This window comes from Barbus barbus, assembly GCF_936440315.1.
Source record: "Barbus barbus genome assembly, chromosome: 50".
In the NCBI taxonomy this organism is placed as follows: Eukaryota; Metazoa; Chordata; class Actinopteri; order Cypriniformes; family Cyprinidae; genus Barbus; species Barbus barbus.
In genome coordinates this window covers 8,633,539-8,646,377 of record NC_136728.1, presented here as the reverse complement: position 1 = coordinate 8,646,377, position 12,839 = coordinate 8,633,539, and positions in this window count along the sequence as shown.

Here is a 12,839-nt window from a genome sequence, read left to right as displayed (position 1 = left end):
ACAGTTACCATAAAGTGGTACCAAACGTTTTTTTTGGAGGGGTGGTGATAGTTTATTTGTATAAACTGTACAGGTGACAGATAGTTTATTCGTATTTTCTTAATAAAGAATATTCAATCAATTTCAGAAAAGCCACTTTCTATCTCTTAATTAGTCGTTCTGCTGAACATGAAGTCTTGATAATGCAGTCACAATTAAGCATGATACCACATACTGTAGAAACATCCTACGTTTCATTTTATGATCATTTCACAAATGTGCGTATGTGTGATTCAGTGAATGAACGTATGGACAAAAAAAGTGTGTACACCTTTAAGATGTGAAATTTATGGCGCAAATGATCTTGAAATTGTGCGTATGATAAATAGTTTCAGATCTCTGCCTTGTAATCTGCCCGGTACACGGCATCACAACATGGTAAGGGGCATACAATTTCCTTCACACGCTTGATATATTCGGCCAATCACAACGCACTGGGTAGCTATCCAATCAGACGACACCTCGCTTTTTTGAACGATGAGATTTGTAAAAATTTGATTTGTGTTTCAGAAAGGCTGGGCATATAAGAGCAACTATAATGTACAGTATGTGGAAAATGTGTTTTTTGAACCTTAAACCACAAAGACATTAGAAATCTTTTTAGCAACGTCATATGACCCCTTTAAATTAGATTTTAACTAGGAAGTTTTGACTAGTCAAAAATCAGACTCAAGATATATGCAATTGTACTTTGACAGTAATATTAGCATGTTACTTTATCATGAATCTAAAAATGTATTTGAATGTGTTCATGAGCAATTAAAGGTATCTTACATTTGAATCATCAAGTCTAACATGGTTTTCAACATTTTTCAGAAATATAGTTGCATTGAATGTCACTTAATTACAGGTTTTGTTTGCAAAATGTAAATGTATTGTTAACACATCACATTGATAATCAATAATTAGAATTCAGATGAGATCAGCTAATCACAATGATTTTATCACCATAAGTAACCAACATCACTTGATCTTATCATCTGGGCTTCCTTTGCACAGCTAAGGTTCTCTATGCAGCTACAAGAGTCAAATGAAAACTAGAAAAATAAATAAATGGAACCAAGTGCCCAACTATATTGAACACTAATCACAATAACGGTGAATTAAAGTTGTCAATTAAAATCATTTTCAATAAAACATTCAACTCGACTGTTAATTCTGAAAATAACTTTTGGTACATATATGAAAAAAAATAAATCAAACAAACTGTTTGTAATGGTAATGCTGGTTGTGCATTAAATCAAAATGGACAGTAATCATTTGTTAGGACACATTACTAGTCTTGTGGGAAATAATTAACTGGTGCAAGTTAATATTCAGGAAAAAAAAAAAAAGTTTGTACCTGTCACGCTTAAGCTACTGTGCTGGAGCAAGGAATGCAGGAGAATAGCGATAAACAGACTTTAATCTTCTCACATAGAGATTCAAGACAGGCAAGAACACTTAAGCAAGGGGTTTGACGAACAATACCAGAACTCAGAATAAGGGACAGGCAGGAACTTATATACTAATCAAACTAAACAAGATAACTAAACACAGCTGACACAAATTAACTAATAAGAACAGGAACGACCAAATAAGGACAGAAGAACACAAGGGGAACACACATGTGACAGTACCAAGTATGTCCTTGGTAATCTCTAAATGTTTGTTTTCATAAAATCAAATTTGCTTACCTGAGTCAAGGTCAAGTTTTATTTATAAAGTGCATTTAAAAACAACAGATGCCATAATGGGAAAATGCAGTAATAAATAATTAAAATGGTTAATTAAAAATTGACATGTCTTGAGTTTGACACGTCTTATGTTGTTACTTCTCCTAAAATTGTATATAATCATTAACTTATCCAACATGCTGTTCTAGATGCACAACCTCAATTCCAAAAAAGTTGGGACATTTTGTTAAATGCTATACAAATCAAGAATCTGTGATTTGATAATTCTTGTAGTAATCGTTAGAATCATTGTTCTAACTTTAGCTTTTAGGGAATCACTCTTAAGATTCAATATTTATATGATTAATTGAGATTAATCAGAATGTCCAACTTATACCTTGTTAACGATACCTTATTAACGACTTGTCCAGCAAACATTAAAATCAGCACGTTATCTCTTAACAATTTTGTTTATCTTATTCGCGGCCAACGATAAAACAAACCAAATAGTTAGTTATCAAGCTCATGAGCACAGGTAAAACATTATCTTTTTGGCAAGTAATTTAGACTTGGAAAATCACATAGCAACAGACATGAGATTTCTTAATGGAATCAAAGTTTATTTCACTACTCTAACACAATACTAAGCTAAACAACACGAAACAAAAGACGTAAACAAACACACATTCGTTACAATGAATTGTTTTGATCTGAAGAGAGTTTTAGGTTCAAATGCTCGTTTTCAACCTGAGGGAAACACACACGCAATGGAACTCTTCTATCTTTACTCTTAAAAGATAAATACAGATTCAGGAGATTTTGTCTTACTTTGCTTTCGGTCGAGTTCAGTCTTTTCCCGGTTCAGAAAAGATCATGCGCTGATGGGCGGCTTGGTAGGTCATTGTCACGAGAATACTCTTCAGTGGTTCGTTGGCCTCGTTCTGACTTGATGAAGTTGGTTCAGTTTCTGAGGCTTTTAGATGTTAAAGTTCTTTGGAAGTGTAGCGCATGGCTCGGTTTCTAGCTCTTACAATTTCAGATTTTGGACCAGACTCAGAAGATTTTTGGAACGACTCACAGAAGCAATTATTAGCAAAGATGATAGTAAGAATTAATAAAATGAATGAACCACTCAAAGTATTGGTATGCAGCTAGTTTATGAAAAGGTAAGTGTATTTTTTTCTTTGTTTGATGTTTTGCATATGTTGTATTTTCTTTTCGAAATTGGCAGAAATGAAATAAAATAAAAACAAATGGATAACAGTAACACACAGTATTTGAAATGGATGATAAACACAGAAACAGTTCCCACACACAATTCCCAATGTCAGTTTCTGAAATTTGACCTCAGTGTCTGAATTTCAAGTTCTCAATCTCAAATGTCCCAAAAAAATATTAATGTTCATCAAAAATGAACTAATGAGCTCAGTCCATGAAGAAGGAAAAAACTTGAATTCTTGACTTCAGGAAAATCCAGGTAAATTGGAAAAAATATGCAATGTGTGTAGTTTTGTCCTACCCACTCAGAACTTTGTTTCTCACAACACTTTTTACAGGTTTCCAGGGACGAAATGATGGGATGGCTCGCCAGTCCAACCAGGGATAGGAAATCCACAGCAGGACAGAAATCTCGGAATCGGAATGGAACGGAACGGAATCTCAGCAGCAATCCAGGAACTCTCAACAGAGAATTAAATCAAAGGAAAGAAAAAATATACCAAAACAAAAAACCCGGCCAAGGAGAAATATGGATCAAGGAACAAAAGAAAAACTATTTTCCAAAGGAAAGATTTGAAAATTTCTCCTATCTGTTCAGTTCACAGCGCGCTCAGTTTTCACGAGGCACTTCTCACACGCGAGCTCTCTAAGAACTAATAACTCACAAATCTACTGTGCTTGTTAATAATTTATTGATAAATTATCACTGTTCATTCTTTACTCACTCAATTGATTTAATATCACTCGTGTCGTTCACAATCTCTCTCATCTAGTCTCAGCTTGATACCGATCTTTTTCTGGAAGCTTCTCAACTGAGGGCGGAGCTAACCTTTCACCTCACCAATCAAATTAATTCAGAAACGTTTTTATATTCTTTGAATTATTTATAATAAAATAAATACAATTTATGTCTTATTCTTCACTTACTATTAGTTTCATAACGATATGAATAAACTAATACTAATTAATTAATACTAGTGATCCAAACTAATGTACTGGGTTACACTCTCCCCTCCTGAATGTATGCAGGTCCCTCTGCATGCTCAAGGTTAAAGGGTTTCAATAGGGGAGTAATTTCTAAGGGCCTTCCAAATTGGTAGTAATCGCAGTACTCAGACTTGACAGCAGGGATTGGATAACTAAACTAAGGGGGTTACCCAGTTGCGGGTACTGAAGTCTTTTGGGGGGTTCACATTGTCTCCTTGAACGTCTAAGACCTCCACCAGTTTCAGTTAATTCACCCTGGTTATGTAGAGAGTCACAAGGAGTGGCACTTTCTGTTTGAGGGGAAAGGATACTTCCTTCTCGGGGTACATTTCCAGATGATTGTTCACCATCAGCATCCAATTTCTCACAATTCCTCATCGGTTCATTTTCATTTCCAGATCTATCAACCGAACTTTCATCAAGAATTTCAACTTCAGGCAGATCTGATGGGTTCCCTTCTACCAATTCCTCTGAAGTAGGATGATCAGCCTTCTGAACATTGGAGAATTCCATATCAGGTAAGTTTCCATTTTCAGCAGGTTCTTTCGGGCTAGGACATTCTTTATCCTTTTCCATCACAGGTTCAGCACCAGGTAAGTGGACGGTCCTTCTACTTCCAGTGGAAGAAACAGGTTTTGGGTTTGACAGAACTCGGGTTTCAATCTCGAAGGACCTTCCAGGAGCATAATGGTCAACTGGATCATAGTCTGACTCTGAACACTCGCTCACACTCTCAAACTCCTCAGGTTCCTCAGCACATCTGGCTCTGGTTCTGGTTCTGGGTTTACGAATCACTTTTCTTTCAACAGACTCATCAGATATCCACAGGAATCCACAGGGCAACAGCAGATCCCTGTGCAGAGTCCTCAGAGGTCCATTCTTTCTTTCTGGAGTCACCGTGTAAACAGGTAAATCTCCTGCCTTCTTGATTACAATGTAAACGTCAGGCTCCCACTTGTCTGCTAACTTGTGTTTTCCTCTCAGGCGTATGTTTTTCACCAATACACGATCACCAACTTCAAGGGTGGAGGCAACAACATGTTTGTCATACCTCTTCTTGTTTCGCTCCGCTACCTTTGAAGCATTTCCCGTTGCAACCTTGTAGCTTTCTTCAAGTCGCTTCTTGAGATCTTGTACATACTTGGAATGGGATCCAGACTTATTATTGACAGGTAACCCAAATGCCAGGTCGACCGGTAGTCGTGGTTGTCTCCCAAACATTAGTTCGTATGGAGAGAATCCAGTCACATCACTCTTAGTGCAATTGTATGCGTGCACAAGTGGTGTGACATAATCTTTCCATCTTGATTTTTCCTTGTTGTTCAGGGTTCCCAACATCTGCAGCAGCGTTCGATTGAAGCGTTCAACTGGATTGCCTCTCGGATGGTATGGAGTGGTTCTGGTCTTGGATATTCCAGCACATTTGCACAGTTCTTTAATGGTGCGAGACTCAAAGTCAGTACCTTGGTCACTATGGAGTTTTTCTGGGAATCCGTAGTGCACCAGAAAATTGTCCCATAGACATTTGGCTACTGTCTGAGCTTTCTGATTCCGTGTCGGTACAGCAACAGCGTACTTGGTGAAATGGTCTGTTATTACCAGTATATCCTTGGTGTTACTTTGGTCAGGCTCTAATGACAGGAAATCCATACAAACTAGCTCTAGCGGTCTGCTAGTTCTAATGTTCACCAATGGAGCGGCTTTCTCTGGTAGGGTCTTTCGTCGAACACAACGTTCGCAGGTTTTGACCTTCTTTTCCACTGCTGAGGCCATTTTAGGCCAGAAGAATCTTGATCGAACAAGGTCGAGAGTCCGTTCGATGCCCATGTGACCCATTTCATCATGGAGCTCCCTTAAGACTGCAGAACGAAGATAAACAGGTAATGCCAGCTGGTATGACGAGTTTCCTTCCTTTTGGCTTCTCCTGAATAGCACACCATTTTTCAGTTCCAGCCGATTCCATTCTTTGAACCATAGAATTAATTCAGGTGGAATGGTCTTGAAACAGGGCTTGTCATTTAACTCCAGCTGTCGGATAACTACTCCAATTTCTGGATCCATTCTCTGTCTTTCCCGCAGGTCCTCCTCAGACAACTGGGGAATCTCCGTGAAATTATAAGTATCCTCTTGTTGGAAGGCTTGTGGTAAAGCTTCCACATCAATAGCAAGGGATTCCACCAAGGTCACTGGAAGATGTGAAGAACCAGGGTTACCACACAACTGACCGAGATGGTGACGTTCACAGATAGCTTCAACGGCTTCTGCAGAAACAACCATTGAAGGGTCTTCTGTCAGATGATGGTGAGTGAACTGTTTAATTCTCTCCATCTCTTTTTGTGTCTCCAGGTCATCTAGAACTTCCTCTTGTGGCCTTCTAGATAGTCCATCCGCATCTTGATTTCTACTCCCAGCTCGGTATTGTATCTTGAAAGTGAATGTTGACAAACTTGACAGCCACCTATAGCTGGTGGCGTCTAGTTTTGCGGAGGACAGGATGTAGGTCAACGGATTACTGTCAGTTATCACAGTGAAATCAGTCCCGTACAAATAATCGTTGAATTTGGTGGTCACGGCCCATTTCAATGCCAGAAATTCTAACTTGTGGGCGGGGTAATTTGCTTCACTCCTGGTAAGTCCTCGGCTTGCAAAGGCGATGACTCTCATCTGTCCGTCTTGCTCTTGGTATAATGCTGCACCAAGCCCGGTGGTACTGGCATCTGTGTGCAACACATATGGGAGTTTGGGGTTAGCAAATCCTAATACTGGAGCAGAAGTGAGTTTCACAATGACAGTATCAAATGCCCTTTGACTTTCTGGCGTCCATCTTTCACCAAACTGTTCCTTCGAACTGAAATACTGTTTTGCTTCGTTTGTCTTTTTCTTGCGAACTTTCTGTAATGGAGGATACCCAGCAGTGAGATCATTAAGAGGCTTCACTATTTTCGAATAATCTTGCACAAACCTTCGGTAATAACCAGAGAATCCGAGAAAAGCTCTGAGCTCCTTAAGCGTTTTCGGCCTTGGCCAGGTTTTGAGGGCTTCCACTTTCGCTGGATCAGTTTCAACTCCACTCTGCGAAACTATATGGCCTAAGTACTTGACAGAGGTTTGGCAGAACTTGCACTTCTCAGGTGAAAGCTTTAGCTTGAACTCACGCAACCTTTTGAGCACTTCTTTCAGACGAGCTTCATGTTCTTCCAGAGTTCTTGAGAAGACTATCAGATCGTCAATGAACACAAGCACTTCCTTCCGATTGAGATCTCCCATACAACGTTCCATCAACCGTTGAAACGTGCTAGGTGCGTTCGTGATTCCTTGTGGCATCCTATTAAATTCCCAGAAACCTAATGGGCATACGAAAGCGGTCTTCTGCTTATCAGACTCTTCCATTTCAATTTGATAGTAGCCCGACTTTAGGTCGAGGACTGAAAACCATCTTGATCCGGTCAAGACTGAAAAGGCTTCTTCCAAGTTAGGAAGGGCGTATGCGTCTTTGATTGTCTGGGAGTTTAATTTCCTGAAATCAATGCACAATCGCACAGAATTGTTCTTCTTTCGCACCACAACTATAGGAGATGAGAATGGAGACTCTGACTCTCTGATAACTCCAGCTTCAAGAAGCTCTTGGAGATGCTGCCTGACTGCATCCACGTCTTGAGGGTGAATTGGTCTGGCTCTGTGCTTGAATGGTGTCTCATCACTAAGCTTTATCCGATGCTTCACTTGGTCAGTGTGTCCGTAGTCCAGATCGTGTAATGCAAAGACATCAGGCATCGAATTCAACAGTGATGTTATTCTCGCTTTCCACTCTGGCGTTAATGGAGACTCTCCAAAGTCAATTGGAATCTTTGACAGAGGTGGCTCTGTCTTCTCACTTCCAGTATCCACTTTAGAAGAATCTTTTTCCATCACTCGCTGGACTGCATGGATTTCAGCTATCACAGCCTTTGATGGAATTACTAGATCAGTTTGGGTGTCATTCTTCACTACTACTGGCAACTGAGCAAAGCGATGCCTTGAAGGTAGGCTGTGCAGACAACTTGCCACCATAAGACCACCGGGTAAGGAAACTGTGGTGGGCGGCTCCACTACGACCCATTTTTCAAAAAGAGGACTTCTCACTTGGACTAGTCCATCCAGAACTACAGTGCACCCTGCCGGTACAACTTCTTGTTGATTCCCTTTCAACTTCACACATCCCACAGTTCCACTGGAAGCGTGCAATTTCCTCTTCTGCAGCACATTTATCACAGCTTGATAGCCATAATAAAGTGACTTGATAACACCCGTGCCCCTTTGAGTGCAATCGGCATACAACACATCAAGCGAGTTGGTACCAATTAGAATCTGTGGTATGTTTGCCAGGTCTGGGACTATCAGAGCTAGCGTCGGGACCTCGGCTTGCACCCCCAGGAAACTTTCGGGAAACTTTAAGTTGAGCTCGACATAACCCAAATAGGGTACGGCTTGTCCGTTGGCTCCTTCTACTTCAAGGAGATGCTCCAAGGATTTCATGGGGTGCTTGCACAGGTATTTATCATAGTAGGACTTGGGAATGGTTGTCACCTGCGATCCAGTGTCTAGAAGGCAGTTCACTTCTCTTTCTTCAATTTGGATTCTGGCGGTGCACCTGGTCCCTACTAATCCAGTAGGTAATTCACAATGTGGAGATTCATGAGCATGCTGGTGCAACAGATATTCATTCTTATTAGGGCATTGTTCTCTTCTTCCCGTCTCTGTCCGCCCCGCAACTGAGACGGATTTCAGTTTAAATGGTTAGTGTTGGAGACGTTCTGCAGATCCCATCTGGCCTGTCGCTCTCTTAACTCACGGCGCTTCTCTTCAACCTTGCGAGGGTTTGGTTCATTTTCACAGTTAACAGCAAGATGTCTATCCTCTCCACAATGGAAGCAATAGCCAGGACGGGGTCTGCTGTGCGATTGCCAGGTGGGTCTTGAATTTCTATCCATCTCAGGTCCCATCGGTGTGGGTCGGTACTTTTCAGGAAAAGTGCTCAAAACCGGAGACTCTTGATATTCCCTCTGCGCTCTTGGGACAAGATGAGCTTGAAGTTCAGCTATCTGCTGCCTCAATTCAGAGAATTCCTCAACAGTAGGACTGATCTTTCCTTTACGAACTGGCTCTGGTTTCATCGCGGAGATCTGGGCTTGGAGTTTTGCAACCTCCTTCTTCAGGGTTTCGACTTCAGACTTTTCAGCTTTACTTTTGGACTTGGTTGACTTCGGCTTTTCACTTGACTGGCCTGACACCTCGTAAGTGGAATCTTCAGATGCATCACTGTAGCACACAACCTGTTGATGGGTCGCTGTTCGTAATTTAATTGGAACAGTAGAATGTCTGGTTATTCCGAGATGCTTCCTCATCCTTTCTTCTTTTAAAGTCTGTTTGTCCTCTGCAGTACGAATGAGAACTACCAGCTCAGCGAATGAAGGGGATGTGACTCTCTTTCCTTCCAGCTGCAACTCAGTGATTAGGCTGTTGTCCCAGCAACCTCTGCAAAATTGCTTGAGAAGGCAACGGTTCCGTTCAGCTTCAGCAACACCACCTCGTCTAATTGCCACACTCAGCATTACATGAAGACGGTGAAGGTAGGTGGAGGATTTTTCCCCTTGATTTTGCAAGGTGCTAATGAACTTCGCAAACAATTCATCTCCATCTTCCACTGAGCCATATACTGACTCCAACAGTTCCAAACACTCTAGTGGCAGGGCATACGGACCGATGTGTTTGACAACATCCGAGGCTGGAGGCAGTAGGCTGTCGAGAATCTTCCCAGTCTTGTGTAGATCAGAGAGAGACTTGTCATTCAGTAGGAAATCCACACTCGCACGCCAGGTGTCGAAGTCTGGTTCATGGCTTGGGCGAGGGATTCTTCCTGAAAAGGATTTCAGTCGGAAAGTAGCATGCGAAGAGGACAAGGATTCACTGGTCTTTACTACATGCTCCATCACTACTCGTTGGATTCCTGGTGGACTCAAAGCACTAACAGGTAGGTTCAAGGAAATGGTCTCTGCAACACTGGCGTCAGAACTCTGTATGTTATGAGGGGACTGTGCCAGGGTGCTCCCCTTGGCTGGGTTTTCAGGTCCTTGGGTTGGAACACTCAATAATGGAAAGATCTCTGGTGAGGGTATTGCAGCTGTTTCTGCTTGTCCCTGTTGCGCATTAACAGATAGTCGACATTCCGGATTCAAATTTGTGGGGGTACTCACTCGCACACAACTGTCATCTGCAGGCTGTTCACTTTCTGGAAACATCAACGCAGATATCTTCTGCAGCTCGCACTGGAGCACTTCCTGCACAGTTCTTCCACTGCCTCTGGCGATGGCCTTCAATTCTTCCAGGTACTCTTCAGTGATGTTTCCACCCATTTCAGAAGTGTATACACTACTCAGGCTGCGTACCTGGAACACAACATTAGCATCTAGTGTGCTTCTGATAGTCAAAGGCAGTGAGGCTTCTAAATTGTGCATGGCAGACTCGTGTGAGAATTCCACAATAGCACTGTGGTGATACTCTGACTTGGGATCGTCAATGATTACGTTGCGTTTGATGGACCCATATTTTAGCAAGCAGTCTTCTATTTCTAAATCTGGGTCAGAAAGTGTTAAGCCACTTACAATGACTGCTTTCTGGACGTTAATATTCTCACGTTTCACTATTTCCATATCTGCCTGTTTAACTGATTTCCTATAGAGCAAGGGAACGTATTTTTCTTACTTTTCACTTAAGCTCTTTGTCTATTTGTGATTATCAAGTTTTAACTTTTACACTTTGCTGCAATTTTGCTCCTGGCTGGCTCTCGCCAAGTTTTACATGTAGCGCATGGCTCGGTTTCTAGCTCTTACAATTTCAGATTTTGGACCAGACTCAGAAGATTTTTGGAACGACTCACAGAAGCAATTATTAGCAAAGATGATAGTAAGAATTAATAAAATGAATGAACCACTCAAAGTATTGGTATGCAGCTAGTTTATGAAAAGGTAAGTGTATTTTTTTCTTTGTTTGATGTTTTGCATATGTTGTATTTTCTTTTCGAAATTGGCAGAAATGAAATAAAATAAAAACAAATGGATAACAGTAACACACAGTATTTGAAATGGATGATAAACACAGAAACAGTTCCCACACACAATTCCCAATGTCAGTTTCTGAAATTTGACCTCAGTGTCTGAATTTCAAGTTCTCAATCTCAAATGTCCCAAAAAAATATTAATGTTCATCAAAAATGAACTAATGAGCTCAGTCCATGAAGAAGGAAAAAACTTGAATTCTTGACTTCAGGAAAATCCAGGTAAATTGGAAAAAATATGCAATGTGTGTAGTTTTGTCCTACCCACTCAGAACTTTGTTTCTCACAACACTTTTTACAGGTTTCCAGGGACGAAATGATGGGATGGCTCGCCAGTCCAACCAGGGATAGGAAATCCACAGCAGGACAGAAATCTCGGAATCGGAATGGAACGGAACGGAATCTCAGCAGCAATCCAGGAACTCTCAACAGAGAATTAAATCAAAGGAAAGAAAAAATATACCAAAACAAAAAACCCGGCCAAGGAGAAATATGGATCAAGGAACAAAAGAAAAACTATTTTCCAAAGGAAAGATTTGAAAATTTCTCCTATCTGTTCAGTTCACAGCGCGCTCAGTTTTCACGAGGCACTTCTCACACGCGAGCTCTCTAAGAACTAATAACTCACAAATCTACTGTGCTTGTTAATAATTTATTGATAAATTATCACTGTTCATTCTTTACTCACTCAATTGATTTAATATCACTCGTGTCGTTCACAATCTCTCTCATCTAGTCTCAGCTTGATACCGATCTTTTTCTGGAAGCTTCTCAACTGAGGGCGGAGCTAACCTTTCACCTCACCAATCAAATTAATTCAGAAACGTTTTTATATTCTTTGAATTATTTATAATAAAATAAATACAATTTATGTCTTATTCTTCACTTACTATTAGTTTCATAACGATATGAATAAACTAATACTAATTAATTAATACTAGTGATCCAAACTAATGTACTGGGTTACAGAAGCTTGAGTGTTGATATCTCTGTTTACTGCTCAATCATGATGTTAAATGACTGACAGCGTCCAGCAAGGAGCGAGCTGAGCTTAAGCTTTTCTTTTCAATTTCCAACAACAACCACAGACACAGTTGGGTATCTGTTTTTAACGGGCCGATTTGGGATCTGCCCCCCGGGCGACTGACCCAATCGGATTCTTCCTGTGGGGCGGAGCCCCGCCCTGCACAGCCCCTTTTCCATGCATACATTATCTGTTCAGGTATTTATCACATGAAAAACTTATTGACAGCAGATTTCTATTCGTATTGTAATCATGCATTGATGAGAACAAACAAATTTCATCCACACCAGCTTACTATTAATGAAATCAGCTTTCATCTGAAACCAAACACCACGTATTTGACATGCACAAAAAATACATATATCCTTTGTATTCATTACGCGGTTAATGCATCGATTAAACGATCCTAAATTCTAAATAAACACATCCAGTATGTGAACTGAACACTGGACATCAGGTGAAGTTATGCATCAGAAGATTACAACAATATCATACGTTCCAGCTTTGATTCTTGCTTCAGGAATGTGTTGAAATTAGGTGTGTGTGTGTGTGTGTATCCTGGTTTCGACCAGGTCTTACATTCTCTTGAACCTTTTTTAAATTTACAAAAGTACAAAGAAAAGGTTTCCAATATTTTCGCTGACCAACCTAATTGTATTTTGCAAATGTGGCACTCACATAGGTCTAAAAGACCACCCTGTTCCTGAGACAGAACTGCTCCCAAACCTCCATGGCTGGCATCTACCTCCAAGATAAAGGGAAGAGAAAAATCAGCATAAGCCAATAAAGGGGCAGAGGTGAGCCTACTCCTCAAAGCTTACTT